The sequence below is a fragment of the Clinocottus analis genome, unplaced genomic scaffold (assembly GCF_023055335.1).
Source record: "Clinocottus analis isolate CAN_PGR_092001 unplaced genomic scaffold, fCliAna1.0.p SCAF_12, whole genome shotgun sequence".
Classification (NCBI taxonomy): domain Eukaryota; kingdom Metazoa; phylum Chordata; class Actinopteri; order Perciformes; family Cottidae; genus Clinocottus; species Clinocottus analis.
The window spans coordinates 16,717,741-16,725,637 of record NW_027175843.1 but is presented as its reverse complement, the minus strand read 5'-3'; positions in this window follow the sequence as shown (position 1 = coordinate 16,725,637).

The window sequence follows — 7,897 nt, the reverse complement described above, 5'->3', positions numbered from 1 at the left end:
GGCTTCATTTAGCTGTCATCAAAAATACGAACATGGAAAGGTAAAAATGATCACTTAAGTCGGAACATTTACATTGTAATTTCAGCTCTAAAAGTATTTGACCTCCTTAAATTAACTATCAAAGCGCCACATGCCTACAAGCCCCGAACATACAGGTCTGTAGATGACCCTGACCTCTGACCCATCCTGTGTAAACAGAGTAGACCCTTAACACCAGCAATGATTTAAGAATTAACCTACTCATATAACAGAGATTAAGAGCAATCTTCATTCTCCAGCCGAACATAATTTGCTCCAAACATGTTTGATGAGTAGTTTTTCTGCAGTAGCATCACACATCACACGGCAGGCAGCGTAACGGCCTAGCTTAGCAGACAGATCACACGCCTACTGCTAATGTGGATCTTGTTATTGCAAGGGCACCCAGAGGAGCATTTCAGCCCCACACTGGGCCTCCCTCGCTGGGCTGCTATCGTCCCACATCAGCCTGTGCTCCTTGATGTGGTTTGGGAGGACATGACGGGGCCGAGCGGGGCCCGAAGTGATCAGTCGCGCTGTAACATCTGAAACCCATTTCCCCACAATTAAAGAGAGAGAGAAACTATCAGGACCAAACATCGCCCGTTTCCACGGCATCGAGTCAAACATCTGCATGTGTGTGTGTGTGTGTGTGTGTGTGTGTGAGCAGTACCTCCTTGCCACAATCACTCACAGACACACTCACACACTTCTTTCCCATCCGAAACAGTGACAAAGCATTTCCAAATGTGTTTACTTACAAAGAAAAACACAGAGATATTAAGACTAATACAGACAGATTAACAAATAGGGAGAAAAGAAAGCAAGGAAAGATGTGATAGATGACGGTGTCAGGCTATTTTCTTTCTTTTCACCTGTGCTGCTAGCATCACATACAAAGTGTTGTAAGTGTTGGAAAACACTCAGAAAATGGCCGTTTAATGCCCTGTCTGAGATTCCTCTCCATCGCATGTGTTTATGTGTGTGTGTGTGTGTGTGTGTGTGTGTGTGTGCGTGTGTGTGTGAGTGTGTGTGTGCGTGTGTACATTTGCATGCTATGCGCGTTGAGTTGCTCCGTCTGGATGCTCGTCGGGTATCAAACACAATAAAGCAGTGAGTGGAATGGAGCTGATGGCTATCTCCAAATGTAATCAAACCAATTCAACCCACTAAAAGACAGGCACATACTCTCCCTCACATACACAAACACACACACGCACACACACGCACACACACATCCCCTCCTACTCCAAACCCAGAGTAAAGGCCACACTCTTCCACTCCTCTCTCAGTGCCTCCTCCCGGGTTCAGATCATTGGTCATGCTGTGCTCGCCATGTCCTTGGCCCGGGATGTACGGCACAGTCACCGAGTGCTGCTCTTTGCTGTGGTATCAGTGGTCGGCCATTTTACAAACATCCTCCAAGAGAACCTGTCAGTGAAGTTCCTATCCAGTCGAGCCAAGAACTGCAGCTTCCCATGACCCTCAGCGTTCGTGGGTTGGGTTGACCTTCAGTGAACCCCAAGATGACCTTTTGGAGCGACTCAAGGTTTTTTGATCAGTTTGCCTGCAATGAATAAGGCATGAATATGATAATATCTGACCATCGTGTCAGGCTACTTATCATGCTCTTTGGGTTTTTGGGGTTAAGATGCCCTGTGTTCTCCCATCGCCGTTGGCTTAGTGGCTCTCCATAATGTGAGAGTGTGTGTGTGGGGGGAAAGAGAGATGGATAGAAAAATGGCAGTGACAGAGGGAGAATGATTTCTGGTTCAGGGACCTTGGATCTTCGATGTAGGTTTTCGTTGACAGGTTCAGATTTTTTGTCAGTTTAGCCTTTATGAAAATATCTGTGAGAACATCTGAACTTGTCAAATCCCATCGAGCTCTCTGATCAAGTTTGTAAAAGCAAGTATGACTATACTTGCACGAGTATGTGTGTGTGTCTGTGCCTGCGTGCTCTTGGACAAGAAATGTTTGGTTGGCTCTCCCGTAGTCGTAGACTACTTCAGACAGAACAGTCTGTGAAAGCACAGAGCAGCAACCGAACCGGTGAAATATGAGGAGGTTAGGAGGACAGAAAGAAACACTGAGAGAGACAGAGGCACAGAGACAAAGCCAGAGGGAGACAGAGACAAACCAGCAATTTAGTTGAAGTCAAAAAGTTAGAGAGCACCGAGATGAAACGTTGCGAGTGGGAGAGAAGGCACATACCGAGAGACAAGAGTCAAACAAGACGGAGCCAAATCATCATCGTTTGATTCCTTGCTAAGACAAGCATGTTCTAAGTATCCAGGAGGGAGCGGTGCTTTCACTGGCCTTTTCTGAAAACACCATCACAGGGAGAGGCATTCCTTAACCTTTCACCTTTTGTATCCTGCAACAACCAGCTATTATCTCTCTTTTGCCAATTTGTGGCCTGGGAAATAAAAGCCCTGAACACAGAGAATCTAAAATAACGTTTTATGGGTTTGCATGATACGGTTTGCCTGAACTGTTCAGTGTATACAGGTCAGACATTTTGTGGATGATTTACCAGTACTGGTTATAGTTTAGCTTTATTATAAGAAAGAAAACATATATCCAAAGTGTATTTATTTTCAAACTGATATTTTTTCTCTGGAGAACAAGGTTGATGTTTTGAGAAATTTGCAAAAACATGCTCTAAAGCAACAGTTAGGTTTGAGTACAAAGTAAGCATTATGGCAAACAAAGTAACTAACAAACTAACATATAAATAATGGGATAACTCAACAATACGCAGTGTGAATGAACACATGCTGAGCTAAGAGCTATCTGGCTGGTTAGTGTTGTTCTTCTCATCTAACGCTTAACATCTCTTTGCTACCCACCATGTATAAATAAATATTCCGTTTTAAGTTCCACGGTTACTCATTATTGTGTTGTTTTTGATCAAATACCAATGTATAACTTGCAGAGAGATGCATGGCGTTCCACCTTTAGTGTTAAACTTTACGGAGGGGCCTCTTTTGCAAAGTCATATGAAACAGATTTACCTGACCAGAGCAGAGAACTGCCGAGAGGAACAGAAAGAACAAGACAGAGGGGAGAGAGGGAAGGAGGGGAGGAAGAGGAAGGGTGAGAGAAGATCCTCTGAGGGCAGCAGCTCTGGTTTCATCCAACCGCTGATGCTGACTGGCAGCCATGTCAAAAGCTAAGGAGTCAAACGATGCTGATTTGCAAGTTCATCTTAAGGGCATGTCAAAGTAAAGCTTATTAAACATGGGTTTGGAGGGCCAGGAATGTGCAAACACACTAAGTCACATACACAGACACACATATGGATGCGCATACACACATACATCAATGTGCAGACACTATTTGCAAAAAGATATAACGCATAACCTCAAGTATTCATACCTGTGCTCGTGATATACGTGTGTATAGATGCACACACCTGCGCTGTACTTTGTCATAGCTTCTTGCCTGTCAGTATTTAATGAGCTGTAAAGGCTTTCAGGGTTAATATCCACACATACAGAAGAGCGGATTAAACATAATCACCGTGAAGACATCTTCATGTGGAGATTATCTCTGTGATGTACAGTAAAAAAAGAGTCAGGCTTAGACTTTAGTAAGGACACAAGGCTCATAACACAGTCAGGATGGTCACATGTCCTGTGTTTTTTCTGTATGTGAGGTCCAACTCAAAATCTTTGTAATGTTTAAGTTGGCCACATAGTTCACTTTCAAATTGATGACATCAATAACAGCTGAATGAATGCTACGGTCTGTCTAGATATCCATTTTCAGACTCTGACGAAACAAAAGGCCAAACTTTGGGCTGGCGTGACTTGATCGAAACCAACATCACGCATTGAATAGAATAATTGAATAGAATAATTGGATAGAATAATTGGATGATTTAATTTGCCGTTTTGTTTGGGGGACAACACATCCACGAAACAAATACAAATGAAACAGTAATGTTGAATGCTGGAATGTGACAGTTTGATTAAACGTTAAACGTTTCATATTTAACAAATGGGTGAACTTCAAAGTCCTCACGGCCGAGTGGCTTTGCGGGCCCAAGGCACATCTTGCTCCATTTAATGCCTCGATTTAGCTGTTGACTTTTATTTTCTAATTTTGCTGTGATCATTTCACCGTGTTATGGCTGCACAAGACAAAACACCCCTTCCTTGTCACACAATTTGAACATTTTAGCTTCGGCATGGTCAACGTAGTGATTGACTTGGTTTATAAAGTAAAGGTTGAGGCTTCCTTTGTGACGGTGTGTTTTACGAGGTTACACAGCGTGTCTGCCGGTGACACTCATCTTGTCCTCATCACGAACAGCACACGGGGCTCCGGCTCAGCAGGGAGCTGCGTCCTTGACAGTTGGACACCTCATTTACGAGAAAAAAAATCTCTTTGTGTAATACATGTTTGCAGATGTAAAAAAAAAAAAAAGAAAGTCGGGAATTGTAAATTCTTCATTTTTAAAAAACTGTGTATATCAATATGTTGGAGTATATACTTGTAAGGGTTTATTTTAGTGGATTTTAATGTGAGTCACTCCTATTACAGGTTTGGTTATCGCCACTATAATACTTATACTTACTATAACACTTATACTTTATAAATATATTCATTTTTTTCATCTGAAAGGTTTTCACTTGGAGTTGTACACGCGAGGAACAACACACAGTGTGTCTCTCACACACACACACACACACACACACATGGACGGGACATTTTTACAACATGGAATAAATCTTCAACCTCTGGTACTTTTACTTGGGACACACTGTGTGATGCTGAGATAGTTTTTCACCGTGACTTTAATGTGAGTTGCTTGTGTCTCAGCATTGCTGCTGGGGCAACTAGACATGTTTGTAATAAAGAGAACAGAATGGGGAAAAGGGATTTTGTATAAAACCCAACACGGTTCATTCCCCTTTTCTAGTGGCATTAACTGTACATCAACCAAATTCTGGAGCGTGTGGAGACCGCATGTCCGCAACATTCAACTATTTTTCATTGAAGCCATAAAAATGCTCCATTGTGTTTTACAACATTGCACTCCATTTTATGTTCATTTTCCCACTGGTGGGATGTATAACACTGGCATTACATCACTTGCAGAAACAGCCATTCCTGGCGTCAATGGCATCTGCAGCTGAAGGATACAGATTTGGTGTCATCAAAGCTTCACTGGTGTTACACTGCGTCGTCCACTGGGACCAGGCTGCCTCGACATCATGCTTTAAGTCTCCAACAAGGCCCAGCTTACTGGTGGTTGTGCTCCATGATTTAAAACATATGTATTTGATCTTCTACGAGGTTACTCAAGGGGGGGTGATCAGTCCTTGGGTTGTATCGTCTTTGTCTGGACATGTCTTGACCTGTTTATTTCACCAACACGAAGCTGCAGTGCTTCAAAACGACCCATAGAGGGAGGAGTTCTCTATGCATCTCCTCTTCCTACCGCAGCTGGCTCTAACACCTGCTCTCCAGATGTCTTCTTCTGCAATAGGAGAAAATGAGCTTGACTTTCAAACTTTGAGGTACTTTTTTTTTCTTTCTTCTGTCAGCCACTCTCTCGCTTACTATCCTTAAAAAAAAAAAAAAAGTGCCCTCACAAAGACAACCTTCTTCATGAACTCCCATTACCTTTCTTTTCTCACCTCTCACTTTCGGTCTCACGCTGCCCTACTTTTCCACGCCAGGATTTGTTTACAGAAGTTTTTATTGCCCCCAAGTCTGCTAGACACGAAGGTAAAGTGAAGGAACTGAAACATCACCTGCTGACAGAATGCACAAGACACAAGGGGACCTCTTCACATCACGCCATTACGCCACTGCTCCCATATGCCTTCTCTACGCTCAATATAGCCTCTCAAACCGACAGTGATGAGGTATTTCTTTTTAATGCCCCTTTTTTTTTCACTTCAGCACCGAAGTGCACTGTGGCTAAATTAGTGTATTTGTCTTTGGGGATGAAGAGAAGCAGGGAGTTGCCACACGCAAGTGGTTTATGAGTCACATAACGATTCAGCGAGAAAATTAGTCTGAACTTGAACAATGGATTAAGTACATTTCTTCCCAATGTTTCTGTCAAGCCGGCAAAAGGTAACAATGAAACTTTAACAGCAGTCAGTGAAGTGTCCTGTGATTCAAAGTTGTTGGAGTGTAAATCCTTTGCCCTTGGTGCAATTATCCTGTGTGTTTGTAGTAAATCTGCACGCCTATGCCCTGCCTTTGAAGAATCGGCTACTAATCCTGTAACCCCGTCAGAGAAAGAGAGGGAGGGAAGACAGATAGAAGCAAGGCCAAAGAGAGGGAGAGAGACCTCCACAAGGGACGCGAGAGCACCCGGTTGGAGCCGACGATGGCAATCTCTGCGATGATTTCTGTTAAAACCTTTCAGAAAAATGTATTCTCATATTTGAATCGTTGGGGAAGCGGCATATGACTGGAAAAACATAAAAACAAAAGTGAGAGTGCTTCCACAGATGCCTCAATGTGCGTTGTTGTATTTTGGGATTTCGACAGATTTTTAGATTTACACGTTGGAGAGCAAGATTATATATATCTATACATATATAATTCTTTTATTTACACCGCCACAAAATGGCATCCCAATAAAGGATAGCAGACATGGCCAAAGAGGAAGGCCAGGTCTTTAATATTTGTCAGGAGAGGGAAGCCACAGGGAGGGTGTTTCCCTCTGGCCCCGGGGCCGGTGCTGTGGTGACCGCTGCCTGCCTGTTAGCAGCGATGTTTGATCCCGGGGAGCTCGAGATCCCTGGAAAAGCTGAACTCCATTTGCCTGGGTTGGTTGACTTCTGGAAGCACAACAGTCAAGTTCAGCGGCGGATTGGCCCCGATTCTGTGCAGCTGCTCGAGAGAGCGAACACCACGAGAACCGCTCGGGGAACCGCTCGGGGAACCGCCACGGAACCGCGCGGAGAACCTCGACATGTGTCATCGCCACAATTTACAGAGTTGTGTGTTGTGAAACAGATATATGATACCACGACACTTAACAAAGTTATTTTGGAAATGGTATATAAGTCCTACTACCATCTACGGGCTTGACTGCAGCGATGTAGATTTTCTCATTAAAGCGTGCACTCGGCAGGGACGGCTGTCGCTCCTGGTTGTTCTGTAAACCACAAGGTAGCCGGTTCCAATCCTGGTCTCCCCGTAGTTCGCATGTTGAAGTGTCCTTGAGCAACGCAATCAACCCCGAGTTGCTCCCCCGGGCGCCTCACGGCTGCAACACTGCTCCTTAATTAAGCATGTGTTAAAAAAATAACAATTTCCCCTAGGGGATTATTAAAGGATAAATTCTTTCCCACACACGCTGTTGCAATAATTTCAATTTATTTGTTTCACATCATACTGTCACGCCTGAAGGTCTTACTAAACAGTGCAGAAACGTGTACACCATGACGTGCATGGGACTGCTCTGTCTAGACAACCACACTAAAAATGTGCAAAGTATTAGCACACACAGCGACGCTGTTGCTCGCTGAGGAGCAGGACGTCGTCAAATGCTTCGCTAAAAGTCATGTTTTACTAAGTCGCATTTTGAATGTGACTGGTGTTTGGTTTCCATCCACCATGGAATGACTAATACTCTCAGTATCAGTCAGTCCCTCTGGTCTGTGGTAATGCAGCGTATTTTTAGAATACAGAGACGACAGCTGTTATGTAGACATCTGTCCAAAAACAGGACATCTCCATTCGTTACTTGATTGTTTTTTCTTTGTTTATGTTTGCTGGTGTATTTGTACCAATGAACAGTTAAAAGTGGCGTATATGTGTGTGTGTGTTTTTCCAGCACAACCATGTTCTAAAAGGCTCACCAAGGTGGTTTGCATATGGAATACACAAAGTCAAAACTTAT